The following is a 20,160-nucleotide window of genomic DNA, read 5'->3' as shown; positions in this document are numbered from 1 at the left end:
GTGGGGAAAATGAGTGGAAGAGCAGGAATGATGTGAGAAAGCATTACGACTCATCGTACTCAGTTTAAATGATGAAATCATTCACCACATCACATGGATACAATCACATGGATACAATGGGAAAAAGATGCATGGGATGAAGTCAATAAATTATTTGGCACTCAAGAAAAAAAATTCAAAGATAAATCTGCTAATGCAATTCTACAAACTTGATATGAAGGAAAGTGAACCTTTAATCACACACTTGAACAAATACAAAAGCATTAAGCAACAACTGGCAGCCAATTGAAGCTGCCAGTTAAGCAACAACTGGCAGCCAATTAAGCAACAACTGGCAGCCAATTGAAGCTGCATGAGATAGAAGGAGCTCTACTAGAGCAAGAGACCAAGGTCAAAGAGAAGAAATGGGTGGACTCAACAGCTGGAGATGAAAAAGCATTCTTCACCCAAGGAGGATTCTCACGAGGATGGAGACGATGAAGAGGTGCAGAGGAGGAGGAAGGACCTTCACTTGCCACAACTGTGGGAAGCCAGGACACATGGCAAGAGACTGCCAGCAAACCCAATGGAGAAGGAACGACATCGGCAAACTTCATGGAGACTCCTAATAAGGAAGTGGAGTCAGATCATCTTTTCTGAGAGAGAAAGAGAGAGAAACCCCACAACCTAATGTAACCTATCCCAACAGAGTAAAACCACCTCTGAGCCACCGATGATGTAGGCCATGTGGTAGATGTATGTGTGAGCACTTTAGTTAAGATCACGGGCACTTGTAGTAAGCCTTGGACACATAGAGAGAGAGTGTGTCGTCAAGGACTATGAGTTTAGGGACTTGAGGCACTGGTCGCAGGCTACCAAGTAAAAGGAAACTTGGTATAGGGTCCAGGTGTGCTAGGATTATTCACTTGAGGGGAGGTGTTGAAATATACAAGTGAATGGGTGTGTGCGGGAACAAGCCCTTAGTAGCAAGAGGTTGTAAAAGAGAACCTGTAAATGAGTGAGAAGCAGTGAAAAGGTGTGTTAACCCATGGCGGACATGGCGACGTACTATATTTTACGTCATTAATTTAAATATTCTGAGTCATGGGCCGGGCTTGTCGGCACCATATGTTAAGGATGAAGGGATTGGGTGATCGCCGATGAGAGGCGCACCTTGGATATCAGTAGGATAAGGGTTAGGGTCGGCCGGCCATGTATGGGCGCCCAAGTGTGAACGGCCAAGTCACCTATATGAGTCAAATGTAACCCTAAAATCCTCATTCTCATGTGTTGTGAATAGAAGAGTGCTCTTGCCTTATCTCCTTGTTTTCCTTCTCCTGCGTGTGTGTGAGAGAGAGAGAGAGAGAGAGTGAGAGAGCGATCGAGCGCACTGTGTAGCGGCACGGCGAGACGGCGGAGAGGCGGTAGAGCGGCGACGGCGGCTCCTCCTTCACGGCTGCGACGCGGGAATCCTTCAAGGCAGCAGTTAAGCGGTGAGTGACACACCCTTTGGCATTCTGTTTGAGCTTCCTTCCCTGGTTGTATGCTTGTAGCCATTCGTGGCTCGCATACGGTGTCTGGCAAGTCCCCAGCTACGACCTGTGCGGCAAAAGCGCACATTTTTGGCGCCGCTACCGGGGAGTTGCCCTGCACCAAGCTCCAGTTTGCAGCTCGACTGCTGCTTGAAGTTTAATCTACACTATAGGAAAGGCGTCTGTGTTGCTGTTGAGGTGTTTCTGTGGTTTTCAATCTCTGTTTCTGCAATTTGTCTTCTGTATTCCTGTTTCTTTTGTTATATTTTCGCTCCGCGTGTGGGCGTACGTTCTGTTATCTGGTTTCTGCATGTGAGAGGGATTTCTGAATCCCCAGATCTGTGCTGTGTGTGCGAACTGCACCGCGGCCAAGGCTGAACCCTAAGGAAACCCTAGGAAACTTATCTCACAAAAAAAAAAAACAGAAAATAAAAAATAAAAAAATTATAAAAAATAAAAAAGAAAAAAATTAAATTTTATTTTCAAAGAAAGAACCAAACATGTGGAGAGGAAAGATTTTCTAATTGGAGACCCGGCCCCGGCCTCGGTCTCGGTCTCGGTCTTTTGATATATATATATAGGAGAGTGAGCCTCCATAGCTTTCTCTCAAGTGAGAGCTTATGGGAAGTCGTGCCCTATATGTAGCCCACTCCCCAAGGAGTAAAGTGAGCATGTGGGATAAAGCCCTCACCCTTTCCTCCACAAGCAAATAGGCTTTTGCCCCTTCCCCCCAAAGGAAACGGACTATTTTGAGGACTACAGGAGCTCTATATAGGCGAACACGGTGCTGTAAAGCACACTAGGACCCTTTAAACGATACGCTCGTTTCGAGCTATCACACGCCCTAGTCCAAGTTCGACCGTAAGTAAGGGGGTCAAAAACGAGTTAAAAACAATCTAAAAACAAGTAAAAACGAGGTGCAAAATACCCTAAGAAACCACTTGTGTGAGTTTCAAGGGTAGTTACCAACGCACGTAGGGTACCCACATCACATGCATCTACGCTCTGGTCGGGTGCTGGAGTCTGAGCCACTAGAAAGCATTTCAGTCTACGCAGGCTCACACCATCCCTCCACGTTGGCATCTTGGCCTTCGGCTGGAACCCAAGGGAGTGCAACCCAAGATCCACGAATAGTGGATAGTGACTCGTCTTCTGACTCAGAAGCCATGGAAGGACACCCTACCAAGAACCATGAGGAGACAAGCCAAAACATGCCAGTGTGGGCCCCACAACCCAGATCTAGCATGTTTAGTCGTCTAATAGAGACCTTTAGTAGAGCTACACGCTCTGAACATGCGACAAGCGAAGTAAATGAGGAAGGAGGGGTAGTAGATTCGCCATTCACATCTTATGTAGACCCTACCCTCCCAAAGAGTGTCCATGTGGATATTCTACCCACTTCGTTCAATGAGGGCCCTACTGAGCTACCACATTCCGATGCTCCTCCTAAAGTAGAGGTCCCTAGGAGCCAATCCATAAGAAGTGACATTGCGTCCACTTCAAGAGAACCGTTTGGCACACCAAGTCTGGATGGGATATTTCTCAATGAAAATTGGGAATATGATCTACACACAGAGACTCTAACGGACCTATACACGGGTTACACATATCATGTAGGTTGGTTAGAAGTCCTACGATCTACATCTAGCGCCACTAATCTAGAGGAGCAACAACACATGATATGTGAGGTGATTCATAGAATTATCCAAATTGAGAGGCAAAATAGGGGAGTGAACTTAGTTTCCACTGGCCCTATGAGATTTTTGGATACGGGCAAGGCAAAACAACCAACCCTATCACAATTGGAGACTCCCTCGGTGAGTCCCATAGACCCTTCATATGTTGTTTCGCCTGGAGTCTCAATGCAGGTTGAGCCCACGAGCAGTAACTTTAGCTTTCCAACCTTGGCTCAACTTTCCATTAGGGAATCTGCAATGCCTACCCCAATGATGAGCATAGCTGAAAGTGCACCTGTTGCCGCTGTAGTTAGTACGACACCGCTACCTAGTGGAACAGTACCTACAACAGTGCGTGCCAGTGCCTATCGGCCTTATGTACCTATTGTTACTCATGCTCATGTAGCTCCTACGCCTCCTAGTATGCCAATGGCGTATGCTCCAAGACCGCCTTATCATAACCATTATCCAAGGGGAGCTAGGCCTAGTCACATATCATATCCTACGTCATTTGCCAACCTACTCAGACCAACGCCAACTCCTATCAGCCAGGCTATCCCAGAAGTGCCTCCACCAACTATGCCTGCTCACCTAGGTGATCTCGCAGCGTTTGCTCAGACGATCGGACGATCTATTGCGGAAAACATGCGGGGTATGCCTGAGAGAGAACCTAGAAGCAAGGCAGTACAAGTGGCTAAGCTCACTCAAAACTTCAGTGGTAACGAGGATGTTAGGAAGCACATTGAAGTCTTTGAGCACGTGTGTGATTCCTTGGAAGAACACAATGAGCTGCATAAGTGTAAAGCCTTAGGCTTAACCTTGAGTGGGAAGGCCGGAGATTGGTATCGAACCTTAAGGGTTGAAGAGCGCACTCACTACCCCACTCTCAAGAGATTGTTCTTGAAAGAATACATACGTGAGGGTGTGCTTTGGGGGGTAGCATCTCAACTCCAAAAAGCTGAACGTGAGGAAGGGGAGTCAGTGAGAGACTTTATAAGTCGATTGAAGCATCTAAATTCTCGCTGCACTCCCGATGAACGCTTCAATAACAACCAACTCCTCGATAGATTCATCCGAGGATTGCGCCACGAGGACATTTACAATGGCCTAGTCATTAGAGGTCTTACAACGTGGGAAGCAGTCACTGCCAATGCAATCCAGTTAGAAGACAACTTGATGATTGCAGGTAAAAAGGTGTCTTCAGAAACAAAATCCGTTAGTTCGCAAGTATCTGGGCACGAGCCAATGACGGTAAAACCTATTGCCAAGGAGCCCAAGATATCTGAAATGTCTGTGACCGACCTTACTAAGGCTCTCCAAGAATACTTTAGGGGTAATCGAGCTCCTCAGAATAGCCATATGTACCCAAGGAGAGAGCAACAATGGTGTTCGGTGTGCTTAGGACCACATAGCACGAGTGAATGTCCCACATTTAGAGTCAAATTCAATGGAAATTGCAATGCATGTGGTAAGTATGGCCATCAATCTAAAGATTGCCTAACACTTAAGCGAATGTTGGCAAACCAGGCACCACTAGCTTGGTCAAACACACCTCAAGTACCCGCGCTAATGCCTGCACAACCTATCGAGCAACCGTCACAGCACATAGTTCCAAGGAATCCGAATGTAGTCCAGTCTGTGCCGTTACCACCGCCAGTGCTAGGACCACAACCTCCACATCCAAGGATTACCCCAATAAACCAGATGGGTTGTGAGTCACATAGTGCATGTGGGGATTATGAAGAGGAGATAGACCCTACTGCTCCATATGGGATTGATACGTTTGAAATGATTCCCCAGTACTACATGGAGGATCATTTCGGGCAAGTCAAGCCTGTATATCAAGCGGCTGCTCTTGCCACAAGAGGGCAAAACCTTAATACCTTGGCAAGGAGACCACCTCTTCAATGTTACGAGTGTGGTGGACCGCATCGTGTAGCAGAGTGCCCTAATAGGCTACAGAAGATCTCTACTCAGATGCAACCAAATCAAGCGAGCACATCGGGAATGCCGGTACTTACATGCAATCGTTGTGGCATAGATCATTTGATCGCACAATGTCCACATAATCCTAATGCACCCAAGATTACGCCATTGAATTTGGTTGAGGTCACCAACCAAGCACGAAGAACCACACCCGTTGTACCCGCGAATGTAGTTACACGGTCAATGCTTCAAAATCAAAACTACATTCTTGAAGAGAGGGATACTGCATCAATCGCTCAGGCAAAGAAAAAGAAAACACGGCGAAAGAGATCGCTTAATGCCACAAGCTCCAAGCCCAGTTCAAAGACTAACATAGGGACAGGAGACGACCCCGTGTATATGAATGATCCTGAAGACGATTCTGATTCAATAGAAACCATGGGGACCAAAGCCACTACCTTAAGGGAGGAACCCACACGGGAGCTCAATGAAGGGGAATCAAGCGAGTACATAAATAAGGGAAAACAGAAGGAAACTTCCTCGGCCCCACAACCAAGTCAGTTAATGCCCTCTCGACCACCCAAACTGACTGAGACTCCCCAAGACAAGCCACGTGGGCCAAAAACCCTCAAGAAAAAGATTGGAACTTACCCAAACCCAGTTGAGGAGATTGAACAAGTACAACACTTAAGGGGTTTGGTGGAAGAAACACAAAGAGAACTAGAGCCAAACCCGAGAAAAGTCAAAATTTCAGACACAGTGTTTCCTACGCAAGTTCAGCCTCACCGGAACCATAAACCGTTAGCTATACCGAGTATCATTCGGGAAGAAAGTGAGGATAGGACATCCGGAAGTGGGCAAACACCCTTCTTGCTGGAAAGAATGTTTAGTGAGGGAATGCCTGACCCCATCGAAGAGGAAGTGATTCCATCTTCACCAGTCCCTAGTCAAGGGGCGATGTCTCGAAAAGTACCGTTGAATGTGTCCAAGCTAATGGATTTCATGTCCTCTGAGATCAGAACCACGATCATATCCAAATTATACGGAGATCCTGAGCTATTCTTAGCTCTTCGGGCATTTCTCAATGGAGAACTAAAGGCGGGACTACCACAATTTGCAAATATGGATAGACCCGACACGCTTCAAGATGAAGGAGAACATTGGGATCTACAACCCAACTTTGATGAAGATTCGGTCGTGGAAATACCTGTGAACAAGTTGGGACAGTACTTTGAAGGTGACGAATCTAATGCCACCCTCCCCATTACTACCAAGGGATTAACTCTAAAGGGAATCCTTGATGGTGGTGCTGGAGTGAGCATTGTGACTAAAAACTGTTGGGAATCTATGGGAAGGCCTCACCTCGAAGTCACAAACATAGTGGTTAAGATGGCAAACGGAACCATAGCTAAACCTATTGGAATGTTAAGGGACCTTAAGATCAAGGTCCTGGGATACAAGGTAAAACATACCTTCATTGTAATGGATTTCTCCAAGCATCCTATGTCATATCAAATGATCTTAGGACGTCCTTTCATGAGGGAAGCACAAATGGTGCATGACTGGTCGAAAAACCATGTCTACCTACAATTCCAGGACTCTGTCATTCGAGTTGATCTTGAGAATGGTCGTGCACATCCTTTAGGAAGCAAGGTTATCATTGATAATCGATCGGATACCACTATTCACTCCGCCCCATTAAGGTATTGCTATACATGCAAAAAAGAGACTGATGATGGGAAAGATTCTCCTTATATGGATGTCCTACCGGGTATGACTGAGTCGGATAACGTGGATTGGGTACACCTAGCGGCAACCATAGACACATGGGGAAATAGAGGCACAAGTTGGGTAACACCTGAGGGGCAAGATATGCCACCGTTAGTGCCAATAAACATGATAGGTGTTATGCACTTGACTCCTGATGGCGAGAACGTGGCAAACTCCACCGACACTGAAAGTAGCGAAGACTCTGACCAATGCAACTCTGAGTATGAATCTCAAGAAGAAACTGACCCTGAGCCTGATGGGGAAAATGAATCAAATATTCACCCAAAGGTGGAAGCAAGGTGCTCAAGGCCTAGGACAGTGACCTCTTGCAGTTCATCCGAAAGTCAAGATCGACCAAGTGAGTTCGAATCTGATAGAAACAAAAATCAAAAACTTGGTAAGAAGAAAACGAGACATAAGCGCCAACGCTATCGAGCTAAGGTACGAACTGCAATAAACAAGGAGCGATCCACTGCAGAATGGCTTAGTTATGTAGGAGCCATTGATGCTCATCGGAAGATAGCGGATAATTGGAGACAATACCTCCAAAGTGTCATGTGGTGTATTCCGCAACCTCATGACGTCGCCCAATTAGAAATCGAAGAGAAGCCAAAACTAAGTCGTACTGCAAGAAGGCGACAAAACCAAGAGTTGGCTCAGCAGCAAAAGGAAGCGGAATTGAAAGAAAAAAGTCTGGCACAACAGGAACTAGTAGACTTACACCCCGCACCCGAGCATTTCAAATCATTCACCACAGGGGAACGTAAAGTAGTCTACACAAAAGCCCAACGAACGCCTACCAATGGGAGTAGCGGTGTCTACGATGGCCCTGCGGTAGTTAAGGAGATAGACTTAGCAGATCTGGGTGAGGAGTCTAAACCAGTTTATATTGCTCAAGACCTCACCAAGGCGGAAGAAGCTGCACTTACGAAGCTTCTTAAAGAATTCAAGGACATATTTGCTTGGACATATCATGATATGAAGGGTGTTCCACCCTCGGTGGTGCAACACACGATTCCAATGATTAGCACTGCTAAACCAGTCCAGCAACGTCCCTACCCAATGAATCCTAAGTACGCAAAGATTGTACAAGAGGAAATTGAAAAGCTGGTAAAATGTGGATTCATATATCCTATTGAGCACTCAGAATGGGTTTCTCCGATAGTCATCGTACCAAAGAAGAATGGGAAACTCAGAGTGTGCGTTGATCTCAAAAAGGTTAATGCAGCCACCAGAAGGGATCATTACCCCTTGCCGTATTCTGAACATGTGCTTGAAAGAGTGGCCGGCAAGGAGGCATATAGCTTTTTAGATGGGTACTCGGGTTACAATCAGATCACAATTGCAGTCGAGGACCAAGCTAAAACAGCATTTATCACGGAGTTTGGAGTGTTTGCCTTTCGCGTCATGGCTTTTGGCTTGACCAATGCACCTGCAACATTCCAACGATTGATAAACACGGCCTTTAAGGAATATCTAAGGGACTTCTGTGAAGCTTTCTTAGATGATCTTTGTGTTCATTCCTCTTGGGACGAGCACTTGATGTGTTTACGAAAAATATTTGAAAGGTGTAGATTATATCGCATCTCCTTGAATCCTTTCAAATGCCAATTCTGGGTTAAACATGGAGTTATCTTAGGGCATATAGTGTCCAAAAATGGGATTTCCACTGACGAGAGTAAAATCAAGGTCATTCTGGAATTACCCCCACCCACCAACTACAAGGGAGTCCAATGCTTTATGGGCCATGTTGGTTATTATCGAAGGTTTATTCTCTTCTTCGCCGAGATAGCTCGACCATTGTATAAGCTTCTCATCGAGTTTATTTGGACCGAAGAATGTGACCGTGCCTATGAGCTATTAAAGAAGGCCTTGGCGAGTGCTCCAATCTTGAGAATGCCTAACTGGGATTTACTCTTCCATGTGCATATTGATGCATCAAACTTTGCTATTGGGTGTGTGTTAACTCAACCTGGAGAACACAAGCTAGACTACCCCATTAGCTTTGCCAGTCGCCAGTTGAACGATGCTGAGATGAACTACACCACTACGGAGCGAGAAGGGTTGGCAATGATATATGCAGTAAGGAAATTTCGTTATTACCTCCTTGCCACCAAGTTTGTTTTCTATGTGGATCATCAAGCATTGTTGTATCTGGTAAACAAACCATGCTCCACAGGAAGAATCACACGATGGCTATTGATTCTTCTTGAATTTGATTTCACGGTTGTTGTGAGACCTGGCAAGAAACATGTTATGGCTGATCATTTGTCTCGCATACCTAATGGTGAAGCTCCTACGGGGGTTGATGATGACTTACCGGACACTTCCTTGTTTATGGTGGAGACAATGCCTGAATGGAGTGAGAAGATTGTTAACTTTTTGGTTAATGGCTTTCCACCCAAGGAGCTTCGTAAAGATCTAGCTCGAAAGCTAATCAAAGAATGCGAACCCTATTGCCTGATAGCAGGGACTCTTTATAAAAGAGGAAAGGATGACGTTCTTAGGCGTTGTGCCCGAGAGGATGAATATCTATACATTTTGCAAGAGGCACATATGGGCGTAGCCGGTGGTCACTTCTCAGGAGACTTAACTGCGCGAAAGATCTTACAATCAGGGTATTGGTGGCCCACTATGTTCCAAGATGCATCACTCTTTGTGAAGGGTTGCGATGAATGCCAACGATATAAGAAACCCCAGAGGAAAGATCAGATGCCCCTACATCCGATCAAAGTAAACCAACCATTTGAAAAGTGGGGTTTAGACTTTGTAGGTCCAATTAGTCCAGCGGCCCGAAACACACAATCTCGCTATATTATTGTGGCCACTGACTATATGACCAAATGGGCTGAAGCGAAAGCAACACGTAAGGCAGATGCGAGGACAACAGCCAAGTTCCTCTTTGAAAATATAATCACACGATTCGGTTGTCCTTTTGAACTTGTGAGCGACAATGGTACGCATTTTATAAATGAAGTGATTAAGGAGCTCACAACAAATTTCATGATATCCCATCATAAATCTACTCCTTATTATCCGCAAGCGAATGGCCAAGCCGAGAGTACCAACAAGACTTTAATCTCTATTTTGACAAAGACAGTTGAAGCTCATCGCACGGATTGGGATCTAAAGCTTACGACAGCTTTATGGGCCTATCGTACTGCGTACAAAGTGGCTATTAATTGCACACCATTCAAAATGGTATATGGCCAAGAAGCAGTCATGCCGTGGGAATTTGTCATTCCTAGTCTTCGTGTTGCTACTCAAGAGGGATGGGATGGTAATCCTTTAGCAGAGCGTCTGTATATCCTTGAGCGGCTAAACGAAGAAAGGCAATTGGCTGTATACAATGCCCTTGTGGAGAAGGATAGAAGGAAAAAATGGTTTGATCGCCATTTAAAGGACAAGGACATCAAGGTTGGGGATAAAGTCCTGATGTATGGAGTGCGAAACGAAAAGAAGAAGCTCAAATATGCTGGTAAGGGACCGTATAGAGTATGTGAAATTACACCGCAAGGTACCATCAGAGTGGAGACTCTCGACGGAGTTGAAACCATTGGATTCCTTAATGGGAGTAAATTCAAAAGATACTATGACCCCCTGAGCCAGGAGGAGTTACACGCAATCCATCAAAAGAAGGCAGCTAAAGAACATGCTGAGCTTAAAAAGATACAAGCAAGAGTCGAAGCCAAAGAACGTCAACAGCGTGCTAGGAGACAACGAGAAGCCAACTTGGGAATTACGCAAGTATTTTTCGAGGAAGCAGAGGAGGATGCACTGGAATCTGACCCACCTCTAAGATACCCAATTGAGTTACAGAGTCCTTACGGGGAGGTGCTGTATAATGCATTATTGGATACAGGAGCTCAACACAATTTGCTATCATATGGCGTGTGGTGTCAACTGGGAAAACCACCTTTAACCAAGAGTTCTATCCAAGTCCAAGGAATCAACAAGAAGAAAACCCCTGTCTCAGGAATTCTGCACACTCCGGTTGCTTATGACAAGGGAACCATAATTCAAAGCTTTTTGGTTATGCCTGCTGGCACCATGGAAGGGACTGTAATCTTAGGGCGCAAATGGATGATGGTCACCAAGTGCCATATCGATTGGGCAACCAGACAAGTCACAACGCAAGAACCAACACTAGGTTTGACCGCTCAAAATCCCGCACCTAAGTCATCCACTCAAATATTAGATAATGAAAAATCACAAAGTCCAGTGGCAAAACCATCTTCGATTGTAGGCCACCCCTCTAACGCTTCAACGCCAAGGGTGGAAACAGGCAAGGCGGTCCATAAAGCTTCGCTTACTATGCCAAAGAGTACATACAAATGGGTCCCCAAAGCTTCGTTAACAGCTACTTCCCCTGCTCAATCTCGTTCAGCCACCAAGAAGCCTCGTAAAAGGAAAGCAGCTACCCACCCGAGAAAGGGCAATGTAACATCCCGATGGATCCCTAAAAAATTATTAGTAGCCCAAGGGTACTATGAGGGAAATGACCAGATTTGGGTCCCTAAACATAAGCTGAATCCCTCTACATCACCTATAAAACCTTGCAAACCAATTGTTGCCACCCCAACGATAATTCAAGATCGTGGTAAGGGAAAGGTAACAGAGTGCTCCACACCACTTCTTCCAGAGTTAGTTTGGATTCCCAAACGATATCGATCATTACCACCTAGCTCAGGAAGGGGGGAGCCACATGAAGCTTCTAGCTCCTCATGCCAGGCACACGCTGATATAGAAGTTTCTACATGCTCTACACCTACTCTTGTCAACACCCAACAAAAAACTGATGAGTCTACGTCTCCCCTTGTAATAGTATCGTCGGAAACCATTTCCTCCATTCGTCAATGGGAGCGTACACTACCATCTCTACAATTGGATGTGGCCACAAGGGTCATAAAAAGCTATCTGCCCACATCACAACCTATGACCCGCTGGACAAATTGGTTCCAAGAGGCTGCAACATCATTGCAAATAATATGATCTACCCAAGGAAAGGGGGAGCATGTACTCATGCTCGACATTCTAATGCTTCCTCCTTAACCTTCTCCCCTGACCATGTAATTGCCAAATTCAAGGGGATGTATATATATAGCTTCATACATTTTTAAAAAAAATAAAAAAAAACAAAAACAAAGAAAAGAAAAACAAAAAATAGTAAAAAGAGCAAGAGCACAAAAAGAGGATAAATATCTGTATACAATCAAGAACTAGATTGACCTGTCTCACAAACCTACTGATGCTATATCTGTGTTTGCAGATATGGCAGATGCACGATCATCATACACTTCATCCACTCCCGCCTTTGATGAGAGGTATCATCTGTACCTTTCTCAGATATTTCACATGTGCTATCCTGTTATTGAAACTGAATGGGATCATATAGATGTACTGGCCAGAGAGGAAAATGTTGAAGAATTAGAATGGCTAATTCGCCTATTGACCATGGCTGACCCCTACTCCGTAGAGGAAATATCCCCGATAGCCCAATGCTTTCCTTTTCCACAGGATGACTATCCTCGCATGGTTATATTCTTGATGAGTTTATGTGGATGGGAAAATGAAAAGGAAATATCTGACAATGATGAATGGACGGATGAAACTCATGGCACTACTGAGGTTGACTTTATTTGTTTGGATGATGCGGATAGAGGCTTAGCCTTCGGGCTAGAGCCAGGACTCTACAACATCCTCTTACCGTATTCTCAGTAGTAGTGTGGTGACTGGTAGGTAGGTTAGTGTTTTCAAGTTTTTTCTAGTTTAGATTCCTTAAACGAGTCTTGAAATTTTCACACTGATGTGCCTCTCGAGGTATAGTGCTTGTTAGTTGATTGTACAGGTTAAAAAGTTTGAGGTGGGTTCGCTTCCATATCTTGAGACTGCCGCAACGATCATCAAAATATATCTACATCACATTGCAAGCTGTCTCATCAAATCAAGGAGATCTCCAATTTCAGGTGTAATTCTTCCATACCCACTCTCTTTCGTTTTTTCTGTTCAATTAATTTCATAAACTATACGGCATGACCACATGGAAATTGTCATTGTACTACTTACTTTTTGAAGTTGCTTGCATGCTAGTGTAAAACATTAATGAGCCTAACTTTATTGGAAATATTCCTAGGCAGCATGATGTCTTTAGTTAACCTTGGAATACGATTGTCTTAGGTCTAGGGTCAAACCATCTTAATGTTTGACACCTGGCCATGTGTGTGTTGACCTCTAGGACATAGCTTTTACCCCTTGTCGAAAGGATGTAAGAACACATTTTAGTTCAGGAGCAAAGATCAAAAGAAATAGATTTAAAAAAAAAAGCCTACAATAAATGGCAATACAAGGGTTAGTGTGCTTTAATGTTGGCCTATCGCCTTATTGATACTTGGTAGGCGAGGAGTATTCTACTCCAGACCGATGCCTTGGTTGGTAGGGGGTAGCCTTGCCTAAAGTGAGCTAATAGATTCCTGGATAATGCCTTGTGTTAAACATGGTACCAGGATCGATGTTAGTTTTGCCTTAGGAAGGTCGCCATTGTGTGTAAAAATTGTCACGTGCATTAAAAAAAAAAAAAAAAGAGGCAAAAGGCTCCTGTAACTGTGATGTTTCTTGTGTCCCTAGACGTGTGGTATTAACTTGTTCTTAGAGTAGACACAGTGTGGTCATCTGTTTATTTATTAAGCTTGGTTATTTTCCTTGACTTAGGCCAGTTATAAACCTTGATTAACCTGTGACACCTTGCTAACTCTTGAATTCCTTTCAATAATTTTAAACTCCTATTAATTTGCTACACTAGCTCACTCATGTGACTTTTAAACTAAGTTCTCATAGCAACATCCATTATGGTCTCACATGCTTGAATTTATACACTTTATATCTTTTGAATTCTAGCATACCTTCACTCTACTTCCCTGTTTTGCAGACGGTCTACCACAACAACCCTCTTGAGCTTACCATACCATAGCTTCCGAGGACGGAATCTACATCAGGAAGGGGGGCATGTTAACCCATGGCGGACATGGCGACGTACTATATTTTACGTCATTAATTTAAATATTCTGAGTCATGGGCCGGGCTTGTCGGCACCATATGTTAAGGATGAAGGGATTGGGTGATCGCCGATGAGAGGCGCACCTTGGATATCAGCAGGATAAGGGTTAGGGTCGGCCGGCCATGTATGGGCGCCCAAGTGTGAACGGCCAAGTCACCTATATGAGTCAAATGTAACCCTAAAATCCTCATTCTCATGTGTTGTGAATAGAAGAGTGCTCTTGCCTTATCTCCTTGTTTTCCTTCTCCTGCGTGTGTGTGAGAGAGAGAGAGAGAGAGAGTGAGAGAGCGATCGAGCGCACTGTGTAGCGGCACGGTGAGACGGCGGAGAGGCGGTAGAGCGGCGACGGCGGCTCCTCCTTCACGGCTGCGACGCGGGAATCCTTCAAGGCAGCAGTTAAGCGGTGAGTGACACACCCTTTGGCATTCTGTTTGAGCTTCCTTCCCTGGTTGTATGCTTGTAGCCATTCGTGGCTCGCATACGGTGTCTGGCAAGTCCCCAGCTACGACCTGTGCGGCAAAAGCGCACAAGGTGAGTGGTATGTACTGGGAGAGAATAAAGGGTAGCATGAGAAGATTTAGGATGTGTGGAGATATTATGGAAAAAGTGAAGAGGTGGAGAGAATCAAGCAAAAGAGGTGGAGTGAATCAAGGAGAGATCAGTGCGATTGGCATCTTGTGGATGTAAACTCTATAAATTGAGGCATTGGCCTAATGAGAATTTGTCGGTTTTTGAGTATCCATGCCTACATTAAGCTATCACTAATCTCATCTTAATCATCATCTAATCTCTTTGTTAATGAGTATCCATGCCTACATTAAGCTATCAGTTAATTGCTCACTAATCTCATCTTAATCATCATCTAATCTCTTTGTTAATGATGTTGATTCTTGCATTTGATCCACCATAGCTCATCACTTTGCTTGCATTTTAACACTTAGTGCATCTATTCACTCTAAGTCATTAACAGTATGTATGCTTTTTTGTTGTGGGATTGTTTATTCTTCTCAATCTAAGTGATTAATATCATTAACATTGCTATCTCATCTATTTTCTAACATCATTGTGAGTAAGAGAGGAGACTATGTTATATCTTTGTGCTACACACCATTTGTTGGCAATGTACTTGGTGGTTCCTTTGTGGGCAAAAGGATTCTCTCTATTTCATTGAGGTAATCATGGTGTTTATGATTTATCATTTATCATTTCCATTTATGATGTTTAGTGCCTAATCACTTACATGCTTAGTGTATCGCTCTAAGTCATTAGCATTGTGTATGATTATTTCTGGGATTGTTTATGCTTCTCAATCTAAGTGATTAATATCATTAGCATTGCAATCTCATCTATTTTCTAGCATGGTATCAGAGTCTCCCTTGTTGGGAGCTTTCTCTATGTGACAAGTGTGTGGGTTTCATGGAGTGATTTTTTCATCATCATTCTCTCTTAAAATTTTGTGAGAGATTTCTTTATTGCATTTGTTGCAAGAGTGGGCTGATTTCCTTGAGTCATTGAGTGTCACTTTGAAGCATTTAATCAAGTCCTAATTAAACTCTTTGTGAGTAGATTCATCATCCTTAATGAGCATCATCTTTGTGAACATTATCATGTGGTGCATTTTTTTCCCCCATACTTGTGTAAGTGGCATGCATAATATTAAGTGAGGGAAGACAATTTCTTCATCTTCATCTTGGGTACAAGAGAGTGAGAGGGGAGAAGCATCCTATGCGACAAATGTTTATGTGAGAGAGGGTCAAGCATTAAAGCATTGAGAGAGAAAGATCAAGAGACAAGCTTAAAGCAAAGGTTGGAGACCCTTCTCAAGGCCATCATCAATTAGAAGAATCCCTTGAAAAACATCAAGCTCAATGGAGTTCAACATTGATGATAAAGTAACAACATAAAGAAGGTATCGAACCCTGTTTTTCTTTCTAAGTTTAAAAACAGTGAGAAATAGCTTTGATTGGAGGCTTCCAATACCTTCTTGTGGGAAATTCTTGTAAGAATTGGATTAGAGCTTGTGTAGCCTACCTTAGGGCATCCCAACTGAAGCCCTAAATCTACAGAAAACGCATACAACCAATTAATCATGCAGGGGTATCAGAGGTACGAAGCCTTTGTGGACAGAGGTCAATTTGGAGGCTTTCATTAGCCATACATTGGAGAAAATGATACAAATAGTGTGAGGGATTATGTAGTGCTATTTGTGGCAGTTTGGCTTAGCAAAAGACATGTCCAAATATGCGAATATTGGGAGCACACAACAACATCTCCAACAGCCGGTTTCTAAACCTATCCATTACAGAGACCTAGGTGCTAATTACACCTCAAATTAGCCCCTAATTAGTGCTTAATCTAAGAAATTGCTAGCATCATCCTCTGGCGCGCAGCTCAAGGCATAGCAGCACAGCCAAAAACAACTCGCTTTGATTCACGAATTAAGGAGAAACTAAAGCTCCACCGTCTGCATACTTTTCTCCTCCATTTTAGGAGGGAAAGTTCATTTTAAATTTACCATTGGTGATGTTTTACCCTAAGGGTCTAAGGTTTAAAACATTTAATAAATCTTTTGTGATTACCACACCCTTGGCACATTCTCATTCATCATCTTGAGTGGAAAATGTATGCATGTCTTTGTGGCAAAGCATTATGTACGAGCAAACATACCATCTCATTCTGAGTGAAGGGTTGGATTTATTCAGTGATGAGAGATGCCTAGGTTTATGCACACCAAAACCAAGGCATAACTCAAATTATCTAAGAAGTCTTAGAAAATTAGAAAGGAAAAATCATAGTCCCACTACTGGTACCTTGCTCAATCACTTGATTTCTCAGAATTTATGTGCACTCATATGCATCTCTTTGGTGAAGGCAAATTCTGACTTGGGTAGTTTTTCCATCACTTTGTGTAAGTGGGATCTGGGAAAGGGATTTCCAATTGTAGCCCTTCAGTTTATAAAGGGCACCTTTATAAACTGGCACCTTTTTGTGTGAGGGATCATTTATCGATCATTTAGTTATCATACCATTTTACTAGTTTTGCAAGATCATGTTATTGATAAAGGATCTCTCTCATCATTGTGTGTGAGTTGGCATAGTGTGTGCAACATGTCTCACTCATCTAGTCATCATTTTGGTTATTTCTTGGAGAAATATGAGAAGTTTGATGGCTCCAAATTTCACACATGGAGCATCAAGATGTAGATGGGCTTAGTGGATTGAGATCTTTGGGCCATATTCTTGATTGCACAGAGAAAAATCCAACCAGGGACCCTGACAACATTAATAAGTGGAGAAGCAATTACTCCAAGGCACTTTCATTTATCATTCGTGGGTTAGTTGACAATCAAATTCATCAAGTGAGCTCTTCTAAAAGTTCTTGTGAAGCTTGGACTCATCTTAGATCCATCTTTGGCCAATTTAATGTCAGTAGCTAGGATGTTTCTTAGAAAGAAATTGTATAGGCTTGAAATGGATGAAAAAGATAAAGTGGCTAATCATGTTAATAAAGTCAGGAGTCTAATAGACTAGCTCAGTGGAGATGGGGTCAATACTGGTGAGGAGGAAGTTGTCTTCATTTTACTTTCTAGTATACCTGATGCTGCTTATTATGAGCAATGTGTGTCTACTCTTACAAACCAATCCAACATGACTCTTGCATTAATTTCCTCTTCTTTGATTTTTGAACAAGATAGGATGGAAGCCAAGAAGACTTCCAAGGAATCTAATTTACAGATTACAGTTGAATCAGCTCTCATCATGGATAAGAATAAGAAGAAGAAGGTCCCTCGGGATTTCTACTATTGTAAGAAAAAGGGACATGAGGCCAAGTTCTGTTATTACAAGAAGAAGCGGGATGAGGAGAATCAGAAGACTAAAGACAAGAAGACTAGGAGCAGCTATCATGAGGCCAATGTGGCCATTAATACACTTTTTTATGCTCTGTGTTAATTATGTTTTTAAGAGTTTGTGTGACACTCCTTGTAAGCTTCTTGACTACACACCCTTTGTGGTATGGGTGTAGATCATGAGAGGGTGTTGAGATTTTAGTGATGTAGCATCCATTTCTATTAGTCCTTAGTGTATATTGCTATGTGCATCTTAGGGATAGAGGTCCTAAGGTTATAAGCTTCGAGGGCATGAACCCTTAGGCCGTGAAGTTGCAAAAATGGTTCACACGTGAATCGGACTTTAGGAAAAAACTAAATTTGATTTTTTTTGGGTCTAGTGGGAAAATATAAAATTTTCTTTTTGGGGGGGATATTTTTTTAATTTGAAATATAAGAGGTATGGGCATTTTGCCAAAAAGGTAAGTGGGAATAAAAAAAGTCAACCTTTTTATGACACCCCTTATACCCTTCATAAATGATCCCCAGAATGGACAATTTAACAACTCATGAGCATCTACTCATTGAATGCTCATTAGCCTTAATGAGCTATGTAAAAAATTGATTAAGAATTAATCCAAAATTAATCCTTTCTCTAATCTTTTTCTCTTTTACACTAATCAAGGACTTTAATTAAAAACCACCAATCCCTAATTATTTCACACAATTGAGCACATCATTGGATAGAGTAAGGGAATTCTAATCTTTGTGCATCAACAAATGTGTAAATTAATCTAAAATAGGAGATTAATTAGACTCTTAATTGTGGTCTCCTCTTTTAAGGCAAAATCAAGCAAAGAGAGTCAACTTTCTCCAATTAATGAAAACATTGATGTAATTAGGTGTTTTGATGCATATAGATGCTCTCAAAATACTCAAAAATATCAATTTCGAGTGCTCATATGATCAATTTAGACCCCAATTAACACATTTTCTAAATTTTTTACCTCTTAAACAAGATTAATCACCCTTAATGATAAAAACCAGTCCATTAAGAAAAATTAGTCAAATTCAAGATTTTTTTGATGGTTTTAAGAATTATTTTTGAAGGATTAAACGATTCCTAATGCTTGCTAACACTCTAATGCAAACAATTTCAACAACAAACACACAATTAATCTAAAATTAATGATTTTAGTTCTATTTTTAACACTAAGGAGAGCTAACATTCACTAAAAATTATAATCGCATTGTTTGATGCAATGGATGCAAACTAAGCCTAATACAAACTATGTGCAAGCCTAATACAAACTATGTGCAAGCCCTAAGAAAAAAAACCACAATAATTCCTTGTTGTGTGTGTACTTGGTCTTGTGATAGTGTGGTGCGCTGTCACCATCCAAAGCCATGCAAATTTTAAAAGATTATATTTATAGAAAAAAACTACACACGGCTATACATGCGGCTATGAGCACGCACTTATATCCGTGCATATAACCGTACATATAACCGCATATATAGCCATGTCTATAGCAATGTGTAAAGCCACACACGGCTATAGTCGTAGACTATCTACTATAACAAAAACAAGGCCAGAATGGGGGAGAGATGTGGGGACATGTATCCCCACATCTCTCTCACTTCTGCCCTCGCATTTTTCTAAATCAAATTATTTAAACACTACTTAATCACATTTTTTTAAAACACTTAATCACTTAAAATATAAAAAAATAATTGCAATACAATGTCATGGAGTATATTACAGGTTACATAATGTGTTCATGTTAAAAAACGAATAAAGATGAAAACACCAAAAACTAATTCAATTAATGCATCATCTTCATCTTTGCCCACATCAATGAGGCTGAGTATGCAAGCCTCCAATGGGGTCTTGAAGAGTGCGGACAGAGGAAGATTAGAAGACTGGTTATAAAGGGGGACTATCTACTTATTATAGGTGCATGGAACTTGGAAACTTAACAAAGCTGAAATGAAGACTTGGTTTTTCAAGGTGAGAAAGCTCTTAAATTGTTTCCAGGCCTTTCAAATATGGCATGTATCCAAGAAAAACAACATGAGAGCCCATTAGTTGGCAGAACAAGTTTTCTCCAAGGATTTGCATGCTATCACAGTCCAAGAATCACTATATCAAGGTAGAGAGACCCTTTATGAAGAAGAGAAGGTCCTGTTTTGACAGGTTTTGCCAGAAGAGAGTTGGATGCTTCAAAGAGGAAGGCAGTTGTGAGGAGAGATTTGAAATATGTATTAAGGGAAATGATGTTGTTTTGAGAAGAGTTTTGTTTCAAGAGGAGATTCTGAATTGTCAGAAAGCTTGTCATGAAAAGGGTTGTTGTGGGCCACTATTAAGCGTAGCACGTGGGTTCAACAGAAGGAGT

This window comes from Cibotium barometz, chromosome 1, assembly GCF_041138505.1.
Source record: "Cibotium barometz isolate CiBa-2024 chromosome 1, ASM4113850v1, whole genome shotgun sequence".
Taxonomy (NCBI): domain Eukaryota; kingdom Viridiplantae; phylum Streptophyta; class Polypodiopsida; order Cyatheales; family Cibotiaceae; genus Cibotium; species Cibotium barometz.
This window is presented reverse-complemented; position numbering follows the sequence as displayed.